The 24,352-nt window shown below is 36.7% G+C and overlaps 2 protein-coding genes across 10 annotated transcripts in view; both read left to right on the top strand.

Moving 5' to 3' along the window:
* Positions 1-24,352, top strand: part of osbpl6 (oxysterol binding protein-like 6) — a 78,137-nt gene that overhangs the window by 2,434 nt on the left and 51,351 nt on the right. The window contains exons 2-3 of one of the 9 annotated variants that reach the window (XM_067410100.1): positions 8,743-8,910; positions 9,114-9,541. The exons of 6 other annotated variants lie outside the window; for them this stretch is intronic. The gene's annotated coding sequence lies outside the window, so the exon portion shown is untranslated. Of the gene's footprint in view, positions 1-8,742; positions 8,911-9,110; positions 9,542-24,352 lie in introns of those variants that run through there. 2 more of the 9 variants (XM_067410101.1, XM_067410102.1) reach the window with 2 other exon arrangements.
* The window catches only part of rbm45 (RNA binding motif protein 45), a 47,844-nt gene that overhangs the window by 19,718 nt on the left and 3,774 nt on the right, over positions 1-24,352 (top strand). The gene's annotated exons all lie outside the window — the stretch shown is intronic.

Genomic DNA, 24,352 nt, shown 5'->3' with positions numbered 1-24,352 from the left:
GTTCATGTCCTCGTATATTGAGATTTCAGAGGCTGAAAACACTGCGAGCGTCATGCGCGCATCAGTGTGTGTAGTAGACGAAACCGCATGTCTGTGCCATTCATTCACACAGACAAACGCAGAACATGTAGGGTTCATATTTAAATAGACTTTTGCAGTTTAATATTCAGACACTGGCCTATATAACGATTTAAGTGTACTGACCTACTTTTTATTTATTCATCAACAATTTGACAAATTCTGTGACATTTCGTGTTTATACAGTTAATTCCGTTTTTATGAATGGCTTCTGAGATTCGATCCGTGTTTTCTGCTTTCTGGAAATCATAGGGCCCTACCAACGGTGTAAAACTGTGACATTTGCAAGGTGTTACAATATTGTTAGTTATTATTAGTATTTGTTATTAGTTAGTTTTTAATATTATTATAATAATAACTCGTTTTAAGTATTAAGTCATTTACATTTCTGCAAGTCTTTATTTCATGAGTGCATTGTGTCATAATTATGTAATGAAGGCTTGTTTTGGTCATGTGTGCATGTCGGTGGATAGTCATTCAAGAAAACACTGTTTGTCTGTCATCTGCACTTGTAGAGACGTGCCTCTGACTATAAAAAGACCCTCTAACGGTTGTAAACTGACCCAGTGCTTGATTCTGCCAATTACTGGCTCCTTTAATTATGCAGGATGCTGGAACAGGAATGTTGTCGTCATGGACACAGTCTGCGTAGCCAATCAAGTGTTTATAGAGTCAGAAGCACCTGTGAAAATTGTGGAACGTAATAAATTGTAATTTAAAAACAACGCAGCACATGATTTCAGGCATCATTCATGTCTGTAGCACAAACAGGGTAGTTACACACCACAGATGTCACTCAATGATTTGCTTTCTTCTGTGGAACACAAAAGAAGATATTTTGAAAAATGTCTATACAATTAAAGTCAGTGGGGTCCAAAACAATATTAGACCCCATTATGGAAGCTTGTTTTTCCGCCACTAATTAAGAAAATAAAAAAGATAATTGTGACTTTTTATCTCACAATTCTGACTTTTTTTTTTCTCAGAATTGCATGATATACACTCGCAATTGACCCTTCGCCGGGAGTTTGATTGTCAAGCAATCTAACCAATCAGAACGGCGAATCTGCCATTTTGTCCGACAAAGCAGTCAGGAGTTATAAGATTAACCTCGGTGGACTTAAACTTGAAAAATGGTGTGATGATGATCAGTTCACGAGCCGCTTGAGCTGAGGCGCTACAGCGATCTGTCATGACATTAAAGAGCCACAAAACTTTTTATTGTTTGAATTTCTTGAAAAAACTACACAGTTGGAAAGCTGGGACTTTGTTTAATATCATAAGTAACCTGCTCTGTCTTGTCTTTTGACGTGTTGTCAGTGTCCTCTTTCCGCTATGTATTTTTCACTGCGTGTGGCGTGACAGCGCCATGGCTTGTCGGACAAAGCAACAATAACTAAGGGGGGGCGGGTCTTTGCAAAGGGTCAATTGTGAGTAAATACATCACTTTTTTCCCTCAATTGGACATAACACATCTGGACATAACACACAATTGTGAGTTTATATCTCAGACTTTATATCTTGCAAATCTGACTTTATATCTTGCAATTCTTTATTTCTTACAATTCTGACTTTACATCACACAATTCTGACTTTATAACTCACAATTCTGACATTATAACTCGCATTTCTGACTTTATATCTCGGACTTTACATCACACAATTCTGACTTTATAACTCGCTATTCTTTATATCTCGCAATTCTGACTTTGTAACTCGCAATTCCTTATATCTCGCAATTCTGACTTTATATCACAATTCTGACTTTACATCACGCAATTCTGACTTTGTAACTCGCAATTCTGACTTTATATCTCACAATTCTGACTATCATACAATTCTGACTTTGTAACTCGCAATTCTGACTTTACATCACGCAATTCTGACTTTGTAACTCGCAATTCTGACTTTATATCTCGCAATTCTGACTTTATATCACAATTCTGACTTTGTAACTCGCAATTCTGACTATAACTCGCAATTCTTTATATCTCACAATTCTGACTTTACATCACGCAATTCAGACTTTATATCTCGCAATTCTGACTTTATATCTCAGAATTCTGACTATCATACAATTCTGACTTTGTAACTCGCAATTCTGACTTTACATCACACAATTCTGACTTTATATCACAATTCTGACTTTATATCTCGCAATTCTGATTTTGTAACTTGCAATTCTGACTATAACTCGCAATTCTTTATATCTCACAATTCTGACTATAACTTGCAATTCTTTATATCTCACAATTCTGACTTTACATCACACAATTCTGACTTTGTAACTCGCAATTCTGACTTTATAACTCGCAATTCTGACTTTGTAACTCGCAATTCTTTATATCTCGCAATTCTGACTTTATATCACAATTCTGACTTTATATCTCGCAATTCTGACTTTGTAACTCGCAATTCTTTATATCTCGCAATTCTGACTTTATATCACAATTCTGACTTTATATCTCGCAATTCTGACTTTGTAACTTGCAATTCTTTATATCTCAAAATTCTGACTTTATATCTCGCAATTCTGACTTTATATCTCACAATTCTGACTTTATAACTCGCAATTCTGACTTTGTAATTTGCAATTCTGACTATAACTTGCAATTCTTTATATCTCACAATTCTGACTTTACATCACGCAATTCTGACTTTGTAACTCGCAATTCTGACTTTATATCTCACAATTCTTTATATCTCGCAATTCTGACTTTATATCACAATTCTGACTTTATATCTCGCAATTCTGACTTTGTAACTCACAATTCTGACTTTGTAACTCACAATTCTGACTATAACTCGCAATTCTGACTTAATTTATGTCTGTTTAGCTTAAATTTATTTTTACTTTCAGTCATTTTAGTACTTCAACTGATTCAGTTAGTTGCCAAGGCAAAAAATTGTCATGCAGGTTAGGAAGGACAATTTTCACAATTCTGACTTTATAACTCGCAATTCTGACTTTATATCTCACAATTCTGACTTTATAACTCGCAATTCTGACTTTGTAATTTGCAATTCTGACTATAACTTGCAATTCTTTATATCTCACAATTCTGACTTTATAACTTGCAATTCTGACTTTGTAATTTGCAATTCTGACTATAACTTGCAATTCTTTATATCTCACAATTCTGACTTTATATCTCACAATTCTGACTTTACATCACGCAATTCTGACTTTGTAACTCGCAATTCTGACTTTATAACTCGCAATTCTGACTTTGTAATTTGCAATTCTGACTATAACTTGCAATTCTTTATATCTCACAATTCTGACTTTACATCACGCAATTCTGACTTTGTAACTCGCAATTCTGACTTTATATCTCACAATTCTTTATATCTCGCAATTCTGACTTTATATCACAATTCTGACTTTATATCTCGCAATTCTGACTTTGTAACTCACAATTCTGACTTTGTAACTCACAATTCTGACTATAACTCGCAATTCTGACTTAATTTATGTCTGTTTAGCTTAAATTTATTTTTACTTTCAGTCATTTTAGTACTTCAACTGATTCAGTTAGTTGCAAAGGCAAAAAATTGTCATGCAGGTTAGGAAGGACAATTTTCATATTGTGTGAACTTTCCCTCAGTTAGGGGTTTCAACACACTCCTACACATACACTGAATGTGAGCAGGTATGTAGTAATAGCGATGGTTGCCTTAGTAAACACCACTAATTAATGTGCTGTGTTGGAGTTGCCTAGCGTGTATGTTTGTGTGTTTCTGAGCAGTGGGCTGCTATAGGACTCTGACCGCCCCACGCTGGGGTGGGGGTGTTCCACTTAAAAGAACCAAAGCTACATCCTGATCAATAAAAGTAATGAGTTTTATCTCCAGTGCACTGTGTGCTTGTCTGAGTGTGCATGCTGTGTGCTCGCTCTAATCCAGAGTTTTCATAGAACTGCTTGATTCTTCCTGTATCTTGGCTGGTGTCTTGCACGGGACATTATCCTGCTTTAAAGGGGGCTGGACTGAGCCGGGTTCAGCAGGTTGATTAGTGTGCCCATCTGCTCACTGTCTGCCTTTGTGTTCACTGTAATTTTACATGCTCTGCCAGTGAACTCCATACACATGTTGAGAAAAATGTTGCCATTTGAGAAGCCCTGAAAAGATGCTATTTTTCTAGTATCCAGTGACAAAACATTCTTTCTTCTGTGGAACATAAAAGAAGATATTTTGAGAAATTTCAGTTTTTTGTCTTCCTTTGGTTTTCAGCATTCTTCAAATAACTTATTTTGTGTTCCACAGAAGAAAGAAACTCATACAGGTTTGGAACAACATGATTGGGAGTGATGATCAAATTTTCATTTTTTGGTTAAAGTATCCCTTTAGTAAATCAATCAAATTCAACCTGATTTTTTTTTTTTTTTTTTTTCTCAATGTTTAAAAGATGGATTTCATGAGTATTTGCAGCTAGCAGATTACACTTCCTGTGACGTTTCCTTTTGCTTAGAAGTTAGAACAAGTCATTTTAATTATTTGAACTTTACACACTACCTTTATTATTGTGGGGTCAAACTGGACATGCTGAAAAACAAAAGAAAAAAGTATACTTGTGAAATCTGTAACAGCATTTTGCTGCATTTAAAGTGAAAGTTCACCCAATAAAGAAAATGCTGTCATCATCATCAAGTTGTTCCAAGCCAGTATGAATTTCTTGCTCAACACAAAAGATATTTTGAAGAATATGGGTAACCAAACTAGGGCTGGACAATAATTCAATATCAATATATATCGCGATATAATTCTTTTCGATAACGGTGATATGATTTTTAAACACATTTCCGGTATTTCGATATACATTACAGCATTTCTCACTGACTTGAGGCGCAGCGGTTAGAAAGAGCAGAACAAGATTGGCTATTTGCGTGATGACGTACACCACAGAGACACGCTGCCATCAGCGTATCTATTGGTTAATATGGTTTGTTTAAAATAGCAACGTGGAAAACAGACAGAGTTCAGATAATGTATGTTTCAGTCGATGGATGCGCAAAACGTTACAACAACGATAATCAAAAAGCGTGGACAAAACAGTCACTCTTTGTAAAATGTTAACAGCTAACGTTAGTGCCGTATGCTCTAATGTCCAGTCATTTACGCCGTCATCACCCGGGTGTTGATACAGGTGAGACCTGAACAGCACACGTTGCTGTCTGTGTTTAAACTAAACTCATTTAAGCCTTGCTGATTTAAACCTTCAAGAACAAGTCGCGAAAGAGAGAGAACTCGCACGCGCTATGAGAAGATTTGTGTGCGCTCATCCGAAGCGCGCACACGCTTATTTCAGTCAGCGCGCAAATACTGAGTTCTCTTTCAAGTCTTGCGCTTCGACGGCCACATTCATACAAAAAATGATGTCAACATGCCCGTCTTGTCGAGTATCCTAGCAAACATAGTCAGTTATGTCTTAAGTGAACGTATAACAGTCGAGAAAGACAGCGCATGTGTAACAGTATATGTACTGGTTGTCTTAAAGGGAAAAAAAAACTATTCCTGCTGCCCGTTTTTGATGTTAAATCAAATAACAAAGAAATCACTCACTGCTCTTGACTGAATAGTTTTTGTAACTTCAATAATGATTCATCTTATATACAGTAAAGATTTTTTATTTGATTACTTTATCCATTTTCTGTACCTGAAAACTACTGTTACATACCTGAAAAACCTGAAAAGCACTGTTTATTTTATTTGAATATTTGCATTATTGTACTTATTTGTGATGTTGCTTGTAGTTTGATTGTTTGTTCTTATTTTCTTTATTTTTATTTGACAGTAGTCCTATTTTTAGGGTCACGGTTTCGGTGCGGTACAGACATCCATTGTGGCCGTTCTTGGCAGTTTTTCTGAGGCTATTATATAGTTCATATCGATATCGGAATTATATCGTATCGACCGAAATTTAGAATTATATCGTGATATAAATTTTGGCCGTATCGTCCAGCCCTAAACCAAACAGTTGATGGACCCCAATGACTTCCATAGTATGGAGAAAAAGAAAAAAAAAATACTATGGAAGTCAGTGGTGTCCATCAACTGAGTTTTAGGTGAACTATCCCTTTAAGGTGTGACTCAACTTTGCTGCACTTAAGTTGTTCAATGAATCCAGCCATTTCATTAGGAATCCAGGCAATCTTGATTTCTGCACGAGAACTTGTTGTGTTGACCAACAGAAAGCTGCTTATATATATATATGAGCTGTGCTTTATGCATCGCTACTCTATTGACAATAGACAATAGAGCTTTTTTCCTGCAATTTTTAGCCAATATTTCGCTAATGTGACCGCTCCTTTACTCACAAGCTGCAGATTTGCTACGCTGCCCTATCAAACTTAATAATCTTTGCAAAACCTGCGTTAGATTGTTGTGACATTTACTAAAAAATATCTACACTAACATTATTACCTCACTGTGACTAAGGGTTTAGTTTCTGAACACTTACCAGGAATCATTATACAGTAAATGTGCATGTTTGTGTGTTCAAATGAATTCATGTGACTGACGTCCATAAGTTCTCAACAAGCTGTTTGAGCAGCTTCTGATATATTCCTAATATATCAGGAATACATTATTTTTATTCTAGTTTGATGACCTTCTCCAGGTGGCTCCTCGCGCATCATCCACGGTGTGTTGCTCATTCCTATTTTGTCTGTTTCTTTGTGATGTATATCTAAGTGAATCCGCTTCTGGAACGAGAACAAAAGTAGGGCGGGGCTTGATTTTGTCTGTGGGGAATTGATTGGATGGTTGTGGTTTGCTATTGGTGGATCTCATGTGAGTGACAGTTTGCCCCACCCTCATCATCATCAGAGAAGAGAAGAGATGTCACTGGAATAGGGAGGAGAAGATATATAATAATAATAATGTAATGTGCACAGATAAATAATAATGTGCACAGATAAATCATTTATAATAAATACTGCAGTGTTCCATGAAAACTAAGTCAATTTTGACTTCATGGTGACTTTAATCTGCTCCTTCAGAGAACAACATCTTGACATCAGGTGTAAATGACACCTAAAGCGATTCCTAATCTGTCTCTGCCGTGGGATTTAGTTGGCAACTTAATAAAGGGCAAAACTGTTTCTTTGCCACCGGATGCAGATGAAGCAGCAGGAGATCAGTGGCCTTGCTGCTCCTCTGGTTGTGACGATTTTACACACCTCTCATGGGAACATGCCTCACAAATCTGTGCTCTGTGTAACAAATCAGATAAAATCCTGCTATTGATCCAAATAAGCAAGGACCTTCCGTTTTCTAACCTTTCCATCATCATCTAACCTTATTTTCACAGTGGCTTAGCCATATGAAACAATTCCTGGCAGTGCGGATCAGTTTCACAGAGTTGTAAAGAAACTAGATTTCTATATTTTCAGATGAAAATGTGATTAGTGTTTGTGTGTGTTATGGGTTGTTGTCAGGGCATTGTTTGCAAAGGTGTTGTGAATGTTTAGTAAAATTGTTAGGCCTATATTGTCGCTGAAGTCACGTTCATCTTGTTTGGAAACTTTTTTCATAAACAAGCAATTCTTATAATAGCCGTTGTAATCTTTTATTTTGGTTAATATCTCCATCCTGCCTGAAGTGTGTGTGGGAGAGGATTGCTGAACAGATAATCAGGGTGCAGAGGAAATCCAGAGGCCTCCCGACTCACAATTATGGGAGATAAATCCAGAATTGCCACTAGAGAAGACAAAATGTAGACTGCGTATATTCTCATTCACCTTTGTGGGGTTCCACTGGAGCAGTGCACTTAATCTCATTCAAACAGAAATGAACATCTGCTGAGCGAGATGGACCGGCGGAGCCACATCTGTCCAAAAAAGCTGCTACCGCTTCACAGACTGACATCATGAGTTTTTGAGACTGAGGTCCAAACACATTCGCAAACGAGAAGCAGGTTGGATCCATGATAAAACTGTGGAACACAAAATGAGACGGACACTCTAGAGCTCGAGGAGTGACAAAAAGTCACCATACAAGTACCTCAAAAGAAGTGAGAATGCTAAATAGAGAGCTGCAGGGATAGCATATTTTTTGTAGGCCAACCTGGAAGCTATCAGCACCCTGGTTCCCCTGACAAAAACCCACTGGGATTTTTCCATTGGCTTTTATTCAAAGTCTTCTTAAAGGATTAGTTCACTTCAGAATCCAATTTTCCTGATAATTTACTCACCTCCATGTCATCCAAGATGTTTATGTCTGTCTTTCTTCAGTAGAAAAGAAATTAAGGTTTTTGAGGAAAACATTCCAGGATTTGGACTTCAGTGGGATTCAACGGGTTGAAGGTCCAAATGTCAGTTTCAGTGCAGCTTCAAAGAGCTCTACATGATCCCAGACGAGGAATAAGAGTCTTATCTAGAGAAACGAACGCTCATTTTCTAAAAAAAATAAAATGCTCATCTTGCACTGCTCTGCGATGTGCCACGCATTATGTAATCACATTGGAAAGGTCATGCGTGATGCGGACGTAGGCAGAAAAACTCATAGGTAGGGCAAAAAACTCATTTCAAATCTCATTTTCTCCTCCAACTTCAAAATTGTCAGACATCGTTGTTTTACCTTTTTTTGTAAAGGTTGTTTTAATCAGTCTTTGCACGTTTGCATGTAAAGCAGTATAAGACAAGCATTTTTTTTTTTTTGTAGAAAATGAGAGCTCTTTGAAGCTGCACTGAAACTGACATTTGGACCTTCAACCTGTTGAACCCCAGTGAAGTCCACTATATAGAGAAAAATCCTGGTATGTTTTCATCAAAAACCTTCATTCTTTTCGACTGAAGAAAGAAAGACATGAACATCTTGGACGACATGGGGGTGAGTAAATGATCAGGAAATTTGAATTCTGAAGTGAAAAAATCCTTTAATATGTATGACTGCTATTTATGTCAGATCCTCACACAAAGCTAATGTATGACTTAATAGCACAAAAGTTTTATGGACCACTTTTATGGTGCTATTTTTGTCATATTTGGAGCTTGTGAAGGTGAGTACAGTATAAGAATTTTTATTTTTAGCAGAACTCAACAACCTTGGAAAAAGAGGATCCCTACAGGACTGAAGTTCCTCAACTGCTCAGCTATGTATAAACTGAAGATGGGAATCAACCTGCCATGGGGGCTATTCTAAGAAGAGACTTCCTAACTGACAGGAAACCGTGTGAGGCTGAGATGTTACACACACCCACACTGGAACTTCTCTAATCTCTCAACATAAATGACTGCACCTCAGTTGACCCCACTGTAAAGCCTGTGAAGAGGCAGTGATGATAACGCCGATTGGCCTCATAAGCTACGGTGACTAATCTGCATGCAGACAGGAGGTGGAACAGCTGGTGAGCTAGAGCAAACATAACAGCCTGGAAATGATCAAAAGATGGTGGCGATAATAGACTTCAGAAGGCCCCTACAACCCACAGCTCCCCTCAGCATCATGGACTTTAGTGGAGGTACTTAAAAACAATCATTTCTCAGAACCGCAAGTTGAGGGGTCACAGTTAAGAAATAACATATGACCCCGTATGAAGTTTTTTTCATCTGTGGAACACAAAAGAAGATTAGATATAATTATCACACTGTTGTTTCCTATACAATGAAAGTACAAAGTGGCCACAAGGTGACAGTCTCCAAAGACGACAAGAAAAACACCATGAAAGAATCATAAAAGTGGTCAATCAATTGTCAGCTAAATTTAAAGTCTGCTGAAGCCATACAGTCTGATGAACACAATGAAATTGGGTCATTATTCACTGAAAAAGTTTACATATGTGCTTCCAGCTTCCATATGTTAAAAACGTATATTGTAATCCGTTATGAGTTTGAATTAAACGTGCCACCGAAACCATGTACCATGTTTAAAGCTATTATTATCACTATCGGCCATTGGCTGATCATCAGGGGCGATTGTATCCTGTCGATCAAAAGTGGGACGAAAAACACGTTCAGGCTGCAATTCATACTGTGTGTGAAGAAAATCTCTCATGTTGAATTTAGCTCTTTTTGACCCTATGAATCACCCATAGTTCAAGCCTGGGTTGCCAGGTTTGCGGGTTTTTTTTTGCTACATCAAACATTATTGGAGCCCTGGACATGACATGCAGGAAAAAAAGTAGTTGGTTAAATCGTGCACACATTTAAGTAAATCGAGAGAACGAATTAGTAAATTGTGCGCATGATTTAGCCTACTACTTTTTTTCCAATTTACTAATTCATTCCCTCAATTTACTAACATGCGCACAATTAAATTTTTTTTCTTGCATGTCTTGCTCTTTAATTTATAGCGTCTCCCATCCAATAATCGCAAAGAGCTTTGTGCTTTGTTACTCATGATAAGAAACAAAGTCTCAGTTTTCAAATTCTGTCAATTTTAGCACGAAATTCAAACAATAAATGACGTTTTGGTGCTCTTAAATGTGACGTGTCAGATCGCTGTAATGCCTCAGTGCGCGAGTGTTTTCTTCCACATTAATACAAGTTACATCTCGAAAAACATGCATGAACATCAAAAGGTATGTTGAAAGATACAGTACAGCTTACTGGAATGTATCATGTCTCATGTAATCACTTAATCTGTGTTTCAACCGCTGAAAAATGTCAATTAAACAGCTTATAAACAATGTCACATAACATTACATTTACCTCAGGAATGTTTTACAATGTTAGCTATATTTATTTATAAAAAACATAAAATAAATTAAAAAAAAACACTAGAGAGGAGCTTATTCATTGTTAATTATTTGTTTGAATAAATCTGCCATGAAGAAAAGTTCTTATAAAAACTACCTTATGTGCAGCTGAGTTTTATACAAACATTTCAGTTTTTATTTGAGTGTAGGCTAATTATTATATCTGGAAAAAAGAAAAAAAAAAAAAGCAGATGAATATAATTTGTCTTGCTATCACCAGACCACGCTCAATTTAAAATTGAACATTGGTCTGGGGAGTCTCTATGTATTTTCTACTGCACAAGAGGCGTGAACAACGAGCATTATTCACGCGATTGGATTGTCCTTCAACCAATCAGATCAACGATCCGGGTGACGTACTTTGCAGAGCGACGTGAAAACTGCAGAGAGGTTAAGTTTGTATTGGTTTGTAGTATTGATCATCGGTTTGCAGAAGCAGCAATGGCATCGAGCGATTTTTGCAGGTCTAAGCCAGTCTGTGATTGGTTCCTGCAAAAGTGTAACAGATGCAGCAGAAATGAATGTACGGGTTTCCAGACTGAGTTGAGTTGCCGGGCGAAATCAAATCGCCGGCAGATCAGACTGGGTTTACCCAGTCTAGAATATAATACCTCTGTTAATTCTAACCTGTAATATTATAACATACCAAATGAGAGGGTTACAAGTTCAGTTTGCAGCATTATTTGGGAGAGATTTTTTTCCTTAAGGAAAATCAAACTATCGGCATAGACTGATATCATTATGAATAATCGGCTATCGGTATCGACAGCAAAATTTACTATCAGTGCATCTCTATATAATATAATATTATAGTATATTTATATTAGCATACTATTTAAAAATCAAAAAAGTGTATTTATTTTATTTTGTAACTATTATTATTAATAGTCATGTTTTGGACCATTAATAAATCTAGTAGATAATCACTAGGGCTGGGTATTGTCACAGATTTCACAAATTGATTCTGGTTCACAAGCTCTTGATTCGTTTGGATATATCCACCTTATTTCTAAGCCCCATGATGCCTTGTAGGAATTATGGGTGTAACTTACGTTAAACTGTACACTATTGTCACGCGCATTTCGTCAGTAAAGCCGGTTCCCTGATTACCGCTAAATCGCCATCACCTGCTTTCAAATGGAGCGGCATTTAATAGATAGAGCCGTAGTTCACTGACAAGCTACGCAATATCACGTTCAATATCGCAGATGCATCGCAATATTGCATGGCTTGTCAGTGAACTACGGCTCTGTCTATTAAATGCCGCTCCATTTGAAAGCGTGTGATGGCGATTTTTGTGGTAATCAGGGAACCGGCTTTACTGACGAAATGCGCGTGACAATCGTGAAATGCGAATATGTTGTCCTTTTCCTTACTATTACAGCGGAATGCAAAGGGGAAAAAAGAAAATAATCCTGAGGAAAAGATCACAGCAACTGAAAAGAGCTCTTGCCATAGATCTTCTTGTTCATTAAAATACCAAGCGTTACGTTATTCTCATGATGTCTGAAAATAAAACATGAATGGAAATTGACAGCTCATTCAGTCAAACTGACAGATAAGCTTTAGTTGTAGGGCAACCTTATGATTTGAAATGATTCATTTCAGTCTTTTTGAATAGAAGTTCCCCAAACTGGAAGTGCAACCCATAATTCAAAACGTAGTAGGCTCGTCAGGAATAAGGTGGATATATAAGGAACAGCACATGTCAATATTTTTTAAGGAAAACAATCTCTCAACTAATGCTGTAAACTACTCAGGGACCCCTGTCAGTTTGTACGTTACTGAGGTGCTTGAACCGAGGCGGCTAAAGCGATCTGTCACTGCCATATTAAAGAGCACCAAAACAGTATTGTTTGAATTTCATGATAGAATTCGAAAGCTGAGACTTTGTTTTATATCAAAAGTAACACACAAAGCTTTTTATTGGGTGGCAGGCACTACAAATAATGTTTAGTGAAGTTTTGTTTATGCATCAACTGAAAACAGCATAGAATAGATCATTTTTGAGATTAAAGAATCGATCTTGGTTCATCAAAATGAAGATTTATTAAAACTGATTAATCAATATTGTCAACCTAGCCATAGCAAACACTGCAGGTGTCATGACCATCACAGAGGTACAGCTTTAATTGCCGGTTCACTCACAGATTGCATTGACAGAGTAATGGGCCAATCATAGTGTGACAGAGGCATCGCCTCCTGTCTCATGACTTATGTTGGAGTGATGATGATGCCAAGCCTGGCGTGACGCTTCTTAATGAGCAAAACATAACCTTTCCTTTTCCAAGGAAGAAAGTCATACAATTTTGAATTGACATTACTAAATGATGACGACCATAAAACATTTATTTTCTGGTGTAACAGTCCTTTAAAAGCTTTATTATTTGCTGGACAGCAAACAATAATTGGATATAGTCTGTGATTTTCTAGGTCTTTATCCTCCAAGATGCAATTTAGAACAATAAAAAAGAGGCAGGCACAAAAACAGATTTTTCTCCCCAGGCAGTGGCCCCTATGAACCATTGAACTACATAACTGCAGAAGAACAACTTTAATAATTAAATATGCTGTTGACATTCAGAAGCTGAAAAAACACCACACAGTTTAATTTACAGAGATGATTTCAGATATTGTGAATATAGTCACGGCTGAAGGAGTGCAGGTGGCAAAGAACCATTCACTATTGCACTTTATTGCATTTTTTTTCAGACCTTGGGAGCAACTGATTTCTTGATCGAACAAATGTATTAGTTAAAACCACTTAAGCATTTTTGATTTAAAATATGCACATCAAATCTATTATTTTCTTATCCTACCGCATGAACTGGGCAGGAAATTAAGCTTTTAACTGATAGGGTTGTCAAAAATATCAATATTTAGATACGCATTGATAGAGTTGGGGTACTCAAGCTCGGATTTGCACTTGTCACGGATGCAATTTTTCTCAGGATTGAGTCGGACTCAAGCCTTTGGGACTCGTTCATCAAAATGACAAAAAAACAATATTTCTTTTTGGTGGAGTTAATAAAAACTTAAGTGTCGAGTCCAGAGTCCATGTCCACACTGTGAAAAATAATATTCATTTATTCTTCTTTTTATTTCTGATTATTGCTATAGCTAATTTACTATGATAAATTTACATATGGAAAATGCAGGTGTGGCTTTATGTATATGGACAGGCAGGACAGAGCCCTAACCAAATTTTCATCCATTTGAAAACTAGATCCATACAATTAACTGCAAATAATGTAATCTTAACCATAAATACATTAAAAATTCTAACATGTCATATTTATTTTTTGACACAAATGAAAACAAGGCTGTATAGGGATAGAAGTACAGTGTGTTCAATGGATTGTACAATGGTTCAGCTGACAAAACATGCTTCCAAAAAACTTTCAGTAGACAAAAACTCCATGAAATAGTTGTGAGTTTTGAAAGTTATTTTGATATATGAGCTTTATACACACTGCATGCCTGTGTAAGGACTTTACAGCCTCAGTTTTCATCCACGTAAAATTCAATATGGCATCTAATATGGCATATAGCTAACCACCTGTCATATAAAAACCACATATCCAACCCTCTTTAGATCCCAATACACTGTTCCCTTTTATCAAAGTAACCTGGTTACCGGTTGAATTTATATCATTGGATAAAGTCAAGTCCTGCTCTATAGTTTTTCACTTTAGAAAAGCTGTTTCACTCAGAAATGTGTCACAATACAGAGGTCAAGTCAGCCATGACTTTTGTTACATGGTGACTTTCAGGATGCTCAGCAGGATGCTATTAATGAGATGATGTGAAATAAAAAAAATATAGTTAAAACAAGCCTAAGATATTGACTTGATGTACAGTAGTGTTTAGTTGGACTTGCACTCTGCCCTTTTTGGCTCTGACTTGATTGGTTAAAGACTCGGACTCGAATCGAACTCAGATAAGGTGGACTCGAACCCAACTCTTCATATTGACACTGAAATATCTGAAACAATTCCAATACTCATTTTCAGCATCACTGATACACTGATACCAGTTTCTCGTTCTCGTTCTCTCTTTTCTCATATGGTGAATTGACACACACCCGCCTCCTCTCACTCACTGGAGTTGTGGATATTGCACTTAATTTTACTTATTCCCACAGGTTTTGTGCATGCCAACAAAAGCTGCCTCTCAAGCAGCTTGCGAGTACCCAATTGAGTTCTTTTTTATGGCTTATTAAACTTAAAGCTGCAGTCTGCGATTTTTCCTCTTTGTCACCATCTCTGTTTGAAACATGCGATTGCAGTCATATGCGGAACAGTTATCTGTACGTGCGTTGTGTGTCGGCACAGCTCGTCAGCGCGGATGAATCTAATGCTTGCTGTCAGTCACCGCACCGGTGTGGATACTGAACTTCAGAATCACAGATTCTACATCTTGAACGTCCAATATAGGGCTGGACAATAATTCAATATCAATATATATCGCGATATAATTTTTCTCGATAACGGTGATATGATTTTTAAACACATTTCCGGTATTTCGATATATACATTACAACATTTCTCACTTACTTGAGGCGCAGCCGTTAGAAAGAGCAGAACGCGATTGGCCATTGGCGTGATGACGTACACCACAGAGACACGCAGCCATCAGCTAGTGCTCAGCGTTAATATGGTTTGTTTAAAATAGCAACATGGAAAACAGACAGACAGAGTTCAGATAATGTATGTTTCAGTCGATGGATGCGCAAAATGTTACAACAACGATAATCAAAAAGCGTGGACAAAACAGTTCCTCTTTGTAAACTGTTAACAGCTAGTGCCGTCTGCTGTAATGTCCAGTCATTTACGCCGTTATCATGCGGGTGTTGATAGCGCGCGAGCGCAGGTGAGACCTGAACAGCACACGATGCTATCTGTTTTAAACTAAACTCATTTAAGCTTTGCTGATTTAAACCTTCAAGAACAAGACGCGAAAGAGAACTCGCACGCGCTGTGAGAAGATTTGTGTGCGCTCATGCGACGCGCGCACACGCTTATTCCAGTCAGCGCGCAAATACTGACTTCTCTTTCAAGTCTTGCGCTTCGGCGGACAAATTCATACAAAAAATAAGTCAACATGCCCGTCATGGCGAGTATCCTAGCAAATATAGTCGGTTATGTCTTAAGTGAACGTATAACAGTCGAGAAAGACATCGCATGTGTAACAGTATATGTAGCTACTGGATCGTGCATGTCTTAAATGGAAAAAAAATATTCCTGCTGCCTGTTTTTAATGTTAAATCAAACAACAAATAACAAAGAAATCACTCACTGCTCTTGACTGAATAGTTTTTGTAACTTCAATAATGATTAATATTATTTATTTTATACAGTAAAGATAATATGCAGTGTTATTTTATATGTGATTACTTTATCCATTCTGTACCTGAAAACTACTGTTAGATACCTGAAAACCTGAAAAGCACTGTTTATTTTATTTGAATATTTGCTTTATTGTACTTATTTGTGATGTACTTATTTGCTTGTAGTTTGATCGTTTGTTCTTATTTTCTTTATTTTTATTTGACAGTAGTCTTATTTTTAGGGTCACGGTTTCGGTACATGCTAATAGCACATACCGAACTGTACCAAAACCGTGACCCTAAAACCGTGATACGAACCGAACCATGAGCAATTTGAAGCATTGCACCCCTAGTGTCATCAACACTCAACAATGTTCCTGCCCCAGCAATGTGTTTTGGTTGTTTCTCACTGTTTTTTTTCTGTTTTTACTGTTCACAATTTTTATCTTGGCTGAAGCACTTTTGTTTTAATCTATATTAAGGATAATAAAATCAGCCTACGTTATTGTTTAATGTTAAAGATATTAATATTACAAAAGTGAGTGAGTCTTATGTTTATTTTTTATGTTTGTATGAAGGCTAAATACAAATAAAAGCTGAACATAAATTTGTACTGTTTTTATTTCTTAAATATTATATAGTTTTATAGGAAGAGATTTCATAGATTTGGCAAATTCATTTTTCAGACGTTGTGGCCGTTCTTGGCAGTTTTTCTGAGGCCATTATATAGTTCATATCGATATCGGAATTATATCGTATCGACCGAAATTAAGAATTATATCGTGATATAAATTTTGGCCATATCGTCCAGCCCTAGTCCAATATAATAATTTTCACTGGAAAATATCGTCTGAACAAGTAAGTAACATGTTTGCCACTTTTGTTTTGACCAACTGAGGAAAAAAGCATTAGACCTACAATAAATCACGCTGCCAATGATGATTAAATCTAACGATCGTTTAGCTCGGATCATGCCAAACCGTGCAAATTATTATTTCTGTTATACTTTGTTCTCAAATTGTTATTGTTAACAACATCAGCATTGCATGACTGTGTATTTAGTGTGTATTAGCGTTACCTGTAGATTTCAATTTCTGTAGTCACTCCACAGTCCAAAGTCTTTTGCTTTTTGGCTACGGCTGAATCTCCAGTTGTCACTGATGATTGTCATTTCGACATTTCTGGATTACAATCTGCCATCAAAATTATAAGTTTAATTAACAGTTGCTGTGAGAAGGCTATAAATGTGTCGCTACCGGCAGCTTCCTCATGATTTAACTGAGCCTCTCGACGGGACTCCTTTCTGTTTACGGACGTGATGTAATGATGCACAGATAGGGCTGGGGGATATATTGCATGCGATTGTCACATTTCGTCACTAAAGCCGGTTCCCTGATTACCGCTAAATCGCCATCACCTGTTTTCAAATGGAGCGGCATTTAATAGACAGAGCCTTAGATCACTGATAAGCCACGCAATATCGCGTTCATATCACAGATGAATCGCATGAATCGCCTTCGATAATGAACGCGATATTGCGTGGCTTATCAGTGATCTACGGCTCTGTCTATTAAATGCCGCTCCATTCGAAAGCAGGTGATGGCGATTTAGCGGTAATCAGGGAACCGGCTTTACTGACGAAATGCGTTTGACAATCACATGCGATATATCCCCCAGCCCTACGCACAGAGGCTGCATGCTCAAATTTCCTGCGAAAATCCGCCATGTCGCTCTTATTATAAAACATTATTACAAGCTTACTGTTGTGAATCGAGACAAGATAATTAGATAGTTTTGAACACTGGCTGGTTATGCACTTGCTCAAAAATTTATTTTGGATAATTTTTAACCAAAAAAAGTTGCGGACTGCAGCTTTAAATGGTCAAATACACACAAAATTGTCCAAATGCCCGTCTCTGTGAGTAGTCACATAGACACAGTTTTGGAACGTAGATTGTTGAAGAAGAGAAAACACATGTTGTGTAACAGTATATTGGATCCGTGCATAAACTCTTAAAGTGACAGCAGACTAATATACCTGTTGTTGTCCATCATGTTAATCAAAGAAGAAAAGGAAATCACAGTTTTTTAACTTTAATTATGAGAATTAATCTGTATTTAATTTTTACAATAAAGATGATTCAGTACTATTTTATTTATTTATTTATTTATATATATATATATATATATATATAAAATTTCTGTAGTATTTCTTTCCTGAATACTACTGTTAGGCCTACCTGAAAAACTTAAAGCCATCTTTATTTCATTTGTCTCTTCATTCTAGTATTGTATTTATTTGTGTTAATGTTTGCAATTTGTTTATTTGTTCTTATTTTATTACTGTTTACTTGTCTTTTTTGTAAATTCAAAGTCCTAAATAAAGCCTCCCTGTTGTGCTGCGTGAAAACTTGCAACAAAAATACCCAAATTATAAAAAACAAATTATGAGATTATTTTAAAAATGTATATATGGCAGTTTTCCTTGCGGTATTAAAAAATGGTATCGAATATCGATATTTTTCAAGGAATCATATCAAAGTTATAAATTCCAGTATTGTGACAACACTAGTAACTGACATACATATTGAGTCCTGTACTGTTGACTGTTGCTAGAGCTGACTCACAGTGACATTTATGAGGTCTTAAATGGCTGGAGCTCACAGTGAAGCTGATCTGTGCACAGTATGGGGCACGTGGGCCCCTCAGACCTCACACCAGTAGTGACTTAGTCATTGTGTGGGGGGTTCACTTAGTACAATAATGTAGCAGACACACACAGTTGAGTACAGCAACATTCTCTAAAGGTCTTCATCAATCTCCATTGTGCTGAGGGATAGTTTACGGAAAATCTGTAGTCGAATATGTGAGATAAATGGAAGACTGAACCCAGTTCCGTTAACAGTGGAAGGAAGGATTTTCCGTTTTCCAGGCTGGCAGGATTGTGCTGAGTCAAGGGAAATCAGTATCAGATGCTGCGATGAGGGAAGCTGAAAGACTTTAAATGTTACTGATGCATTTAATGAAAATGTTAACAGAAAAAAAGAAAATATTACATTATTACATTTTGGGAATTTCTGACAGGGTTGGGATTAAGTAATTCTAAGTATACAAATCAAAATTAACTTTGACATAAAATGTGATTCTCCATAAATAGGTTAATCATGATTAGAAATCAGCCTTCATAAATGTGTTTGGTAAACAGAAGGGATCTAATTTTACCTTCATGGCTCAGGATAATATTTTCTTATTTTTTCCATTTTATTTTGATTAAATAAGTCTGTTTTATTTTTCTGCATCTCAGATCGGCTCAGTTCACAGTAAATGCCGGGAACTCCATGTGCTGTGAGTTTAGCGATTTGGGAACACAATGTGTCATCATTTCCAAAATTTTGGTGGACATATGATTGCAGCATTTCATGCATTCAGACAGATTTGTATTGAGAAGCATTTGTTAACTTGTCATACAGACACCTAAAGGTCTCCCAGTAGTTTTCCACCAAAATAAAAGCTGGGCGGTTTAACACTTAAGACTAGAATTACAATTTAACTTCTGTAAAGTAAAATAATTAATATTGTTGTGAAATATTCCTTTTTTATCATTATTTTACACTGCAGTTGTATTATAATAGGAATACATTTCTGTGTTAGAAATGATAATAATAATAATAATAATAATAATTTAACGTTATTATTATTATTATTATATAATCCGACTCTGAGCTAATGGGCTGTGAGCAGTGATTCAGTTCAAGGAAATACTTTATGGTCAAAAGTAAATTAACTTTTCAAAATGTATGCCCTGAATATAGTGGAAATCTTTCATTGTGGTTTCAAAAATGGTATTGAATACTGATATTCTTCAAGGTAGTGAATAAAGTTTAGAAATTCCACTTTCAGTTACCGCCTAATTTTACATATGTTTAAAATAGTCTTAATTCAGAACCGGTTTCAGTCTGATTCACAAATAAATGACTCATGAGTTGGGTCATTTTAACGAATCGGTCCAAACCACTCAATCTCAAAGTCTCAGACTCATCAGTCACAAATGGCTCACAGTCGGAGCACTCCTTCAATTAACATCACTTTTGGTCTTATCCGATCTGAAACCACGAGCCATTACTGTGTAATGTTGTAAATCAATCTAATTACTGACTGAACATAAGTGGAAATGAAATGCTTCTGAATGGGGTATGTGATAAACCAAATTCACAGAGCAGGTCCTGAGGAATGACCAAAGATGAAATGCTTCTGGAGTGCCTCGTTTAGAGCAGCTCCTAAGGAGGATTTCATTTAAAAAAGCTCTAAAAATAATAATTACGGCAGCACCTTGATGAATCCTAACAGGAAATCTCACAGGATATGCTTCTGAATTACCTTATTCAGGGACATTAATATTTAACACTTGCTGTGAATCCAGTGTGTTACTCTACCTGAGTAACTCTTAGTAACTGAATATTAGATAAATATTACTCTGAATTATAATCTGCATGATTATGTTGGTCTTAGGCTTAGACATCTTATAGACTTAGTAGAGCTTCTGTTTAGTGAGTAATTACCTCTTTTGTTAACCGTTGCATTAATTATAGGCTAGTGGTTTCTGATTATCATCTGCTTGTGGAGAGGGGCTGTATCAGATGTAACTGGACACTTGTGTGTTTAAGAAGGAGCTTTTTGTTGGGTCAGTTTGATTGACAGGTCATTTGGAACTTTAGTTTCTCACAAATGCCATATATATAAAGAGAGAGAGAAAGAGAGAGAGAGAGAGATAACAGCATTATTTACTTCTCTAAGTTGTGTTTGGTACTTTAAGTTATATAAGTTTGCTTTATAGTATAAACTTAATCATTAATTTCTGTATCACATATCAGGTGAACGACACAGGGCGTCTGAAAATTTGAAACTATTTTTAGTATAGTAGGGCTCTATAATTTCTGCAATATGGAAAATGTGGATTAAATCAAAGAATCCAGTTATAAAAATGGAATTTACAGATTAGTGCGTATTATCACCGATTTTGGCAACTTTTACATGAATATATCAAAAGGAGGTCTATACACTTAATCAAATTTGAATGCTTCTCACTAGATCTCACACCAGTGTTATTAATACTGCGGTGAATTCAAATACTTTCTCACTTGATTTCCCAATGCTGTGTAGTAGCAGTATTGAATGATCGAGATCAGCCCAAACCTGTTCTGAGCTCACACTGCGCTGTCTAATATTGGTCGAAGCTGATCGGAGCTGTGGTGGCCTCTAACAAAACTGACTCTCACTGGCAAGAAACAGGTCACAGTCTGGAGCCCTTAATTATTAAGTTGTTAATAAATTCAATTGATTAGACATGCTTTTTGATTATTACATTTAAATAAACCATTTACCTAATCAAACCATTATAAATTAATATATACCATTAAAATGTAATCCAGTGAAATTAAAGGTGCCGTAAAACGTCTTTTGAAAAGATGTAATATAAGTCTGAGGTGTCCCCTGAATGTGTCTGTGAAGTTTCAGCTCAAAATACCCCATAGATTTTTTTAATTCATTTTTTTAACTGCCTATTTTGGGGCATCATTAACTATGCACCGATTCAGGCTGCGGCCCCTTTAAATCTCGCGCTCCCTGCCCCCGAACTCTCGACTGTAAGTGCAGTTATACATTCCATAAACAAAGTTGGGAAAAAATAAAACAGAATTTAAGATCAAATAAAATGGAATCCTTTAGGCCAGGGGTCACCATTCCTGCTCCTGAAGGGCCGGTGTCTCTGCAGAGTTTAGCTCCAACCCTAATCATACACACCTGAAGCAGCTAATTAAGGTCCTACTAAGCATACTAGAAACTTCCAGGAAGGCGTGCTGATGCAAGTTGGAGCTAATCTCTGCAGGACACCGGCCCTCCAGGAACAAGTTTGGGGACCCCTGCTTTAGGCCCTAAAATTTTAGTTTTTCTTAAGCTTTTAATAAATTGCTAAATTGTATAAACTTCATGGTTTCAATTAATTTGATATGCTTTTAGCTAACAGCTAAGCCTACTATCTTAGCATATGAAAAGCTAATTTGGTTAACTAGAATAAGATATGGCAATAACAGTAAAAGTTTGCCATTATTTATATAGGACAGAGAAGCAGACAGAAAGCGAAGTGGGAGCCAGAGGGTCTGTGTGGGATCGGCACTAATGATTGCTTGTAGTTGGAAGAGAGCGCTACAGTGATGATGTATTTTTGTCACTATGTTTCCCTCGATTCTTCCATTGGTTTTTGGATTATTGCAGAAAATAATCTCAGTGACCAACAAAAGTTTATGATTCTTACACGTTTTGTTCATCATGATAATCTAAACAAATGAACACACACATTTTTGAATCCTACTCTGGATTTTAAAAAATGTTGGGTTGAAAACAACCCAAGTTGGGTTAAATATGGACAAACCCAGTGATTGGGTTGTTTTAACCCAGCGGTTGGGTTAAATGTTTGTCCAGTGTGCTGGGCAGTTTTATTGAACCCGACTATTGTTAAAAATTACTATGTGGCTGGCATAAAATGAACCCAAAATAGGTTGGAAATTAAAAATCAGACATAATTACCAGAGGCAACAGTAATAATAAAAAGGTGAAAATGTTTTAATGAGCAATTTAATAAATGTTTATTGTTTAATTATTATTCATTAAACTTATTAATAAATGTTCATTTCCAACCTGTTTTGGGTTCATTTCAAGCAAACAATACAGTAATTTTTAAACAATAGTTAGGTTAAATAAAACTACCCGGCAGGTTGGGCAAACATTTAACCCAATCGCTGGGTTTGTCCATTTTCAACCCAACTTGTGTTGTTTTTAACCCAACATTTTTTAGAGGAAATACAATTGCCAGAAGGAAAAAACTAAACGTAGGCTATAAACAAACTACACCACGGTTGCAAGGCCCTTTTTCAAGACTTAAAAAGATTGCAAATAATTTTGCTGATGTATTTTATATCTCAGAATAAAATATCTTGAGGTTGAAGTCCCATTCAAACAACTTACTGACTTCAGGATGATAAAATGGAAGTGCTAAAATGCTAACTCTTTTGGGGGTTTTGGCCTATAAAAATACATCATCCCTGCAGCTCCACCCAATGGAAAACTTTTCGGAATCTTGTTTGAAAACAGTCGTTATTTTTGCAGTTCAAAAAGTGGTGCAGAAATGACACATTCCAGCCTGCTCAGTGTTTATTTCTGTAAGTGTACCAGATCTCTACTAATTATAAATATGAATTGAACACTTCTCTTTTTTCTCTTCCACTTTTTATGTTACTGCAGTAACCACCTTTGAGTCTTCCTCTTTCTGTTTGTGTGGGGCTTCATTAGAAGCCCTTATGAAGAGGATCTAATCACTACGTATTTTGTGTTGTGGTAATGTACAGTGACATAGATGGAGCTTTGTGTGAACAACTTCTTCATTTTCCATCAGCTGTTGGGAAGATGACATTGTTCTAGGCTAATGCGCATTGTGTCCTTGATTATCATAATCTACTTCGTAAAACATTCCTGCTGGCCTCCATTACTCACTTCTCTTCTGACAGTGGAATATTCCAGCGGCACAGGCTGGTTTTTCTGGCTTTAGATCTGTTTGGTACTTTGGTCCGCTTGAACTGAATATGCTACTCAGATCCAGAGCAACTAAACGGCACAAAAGTTTACTCAATGGCAAAACAAGTTTATGAATAAAGACTTGTAGATGTTGAATGGATATACTTGTTCATGCTTTAATAGTTTGAATTAGAGGTCGACCGAATGAACGGCCAGCTGATATATTGGGCCGATTTTTGTCATTTTTTAATTAATCGGCATCAGCCGATTGTGCTGCAAATTAGGCCGAGTAATAGGCAGGCGCGATTGCCATTACACCGGCATAAAGGACCAGTTATACTTCATTTTCCATGTTCCGCTGCATCTCGTGCACAGTTGAGCATGCAAGCCTTTCAAATTATACTCCTTTGGCCGTGAGCGCGGAAAAACGGATTTAGTGGACTTCTGTTTTGAAGCTCTCAAGCCTGTTGTGCACACGGATCGTCCTGCACGCGGACGGGGTGTGCGAGGCTTTAACCAGCTGTAGTTAACGCTACAGGTAGGTGGGGGTACCAAAACCTGGTAACGAGCCCAGCGGCTAAATTATTATACAAGCCTGCAATCAGATCAACTATGACGTTATCAATTCTGTTTCTGTACGTTACTGGAGAATTTCTCTCCCTCTGAGGCTGCGTGTGAGG

The sequence above is a fragment of the Chanodichthys erythropterus genome, chromosome 14, assembly GCF_024489055.1.
Source record: "Chanodichthys erythropterus isolate Z2021 chromosome 14, ASM2448905v1, whole genome shotgun sequence".
In the NCBI taxonomy this organism is placed as follows: Eukaryota; Metazoa; Chordata; class Actinopteri; order Cypriniformes; family Xenocyprididae; genus Chanodichthys; species Chanodichthys erythropterus.
The sequence above is the reverse complement of the archived record's forward strand: the minus strand, read 5'-3'. Positions and strand labels throughout refer to the sequence as shown.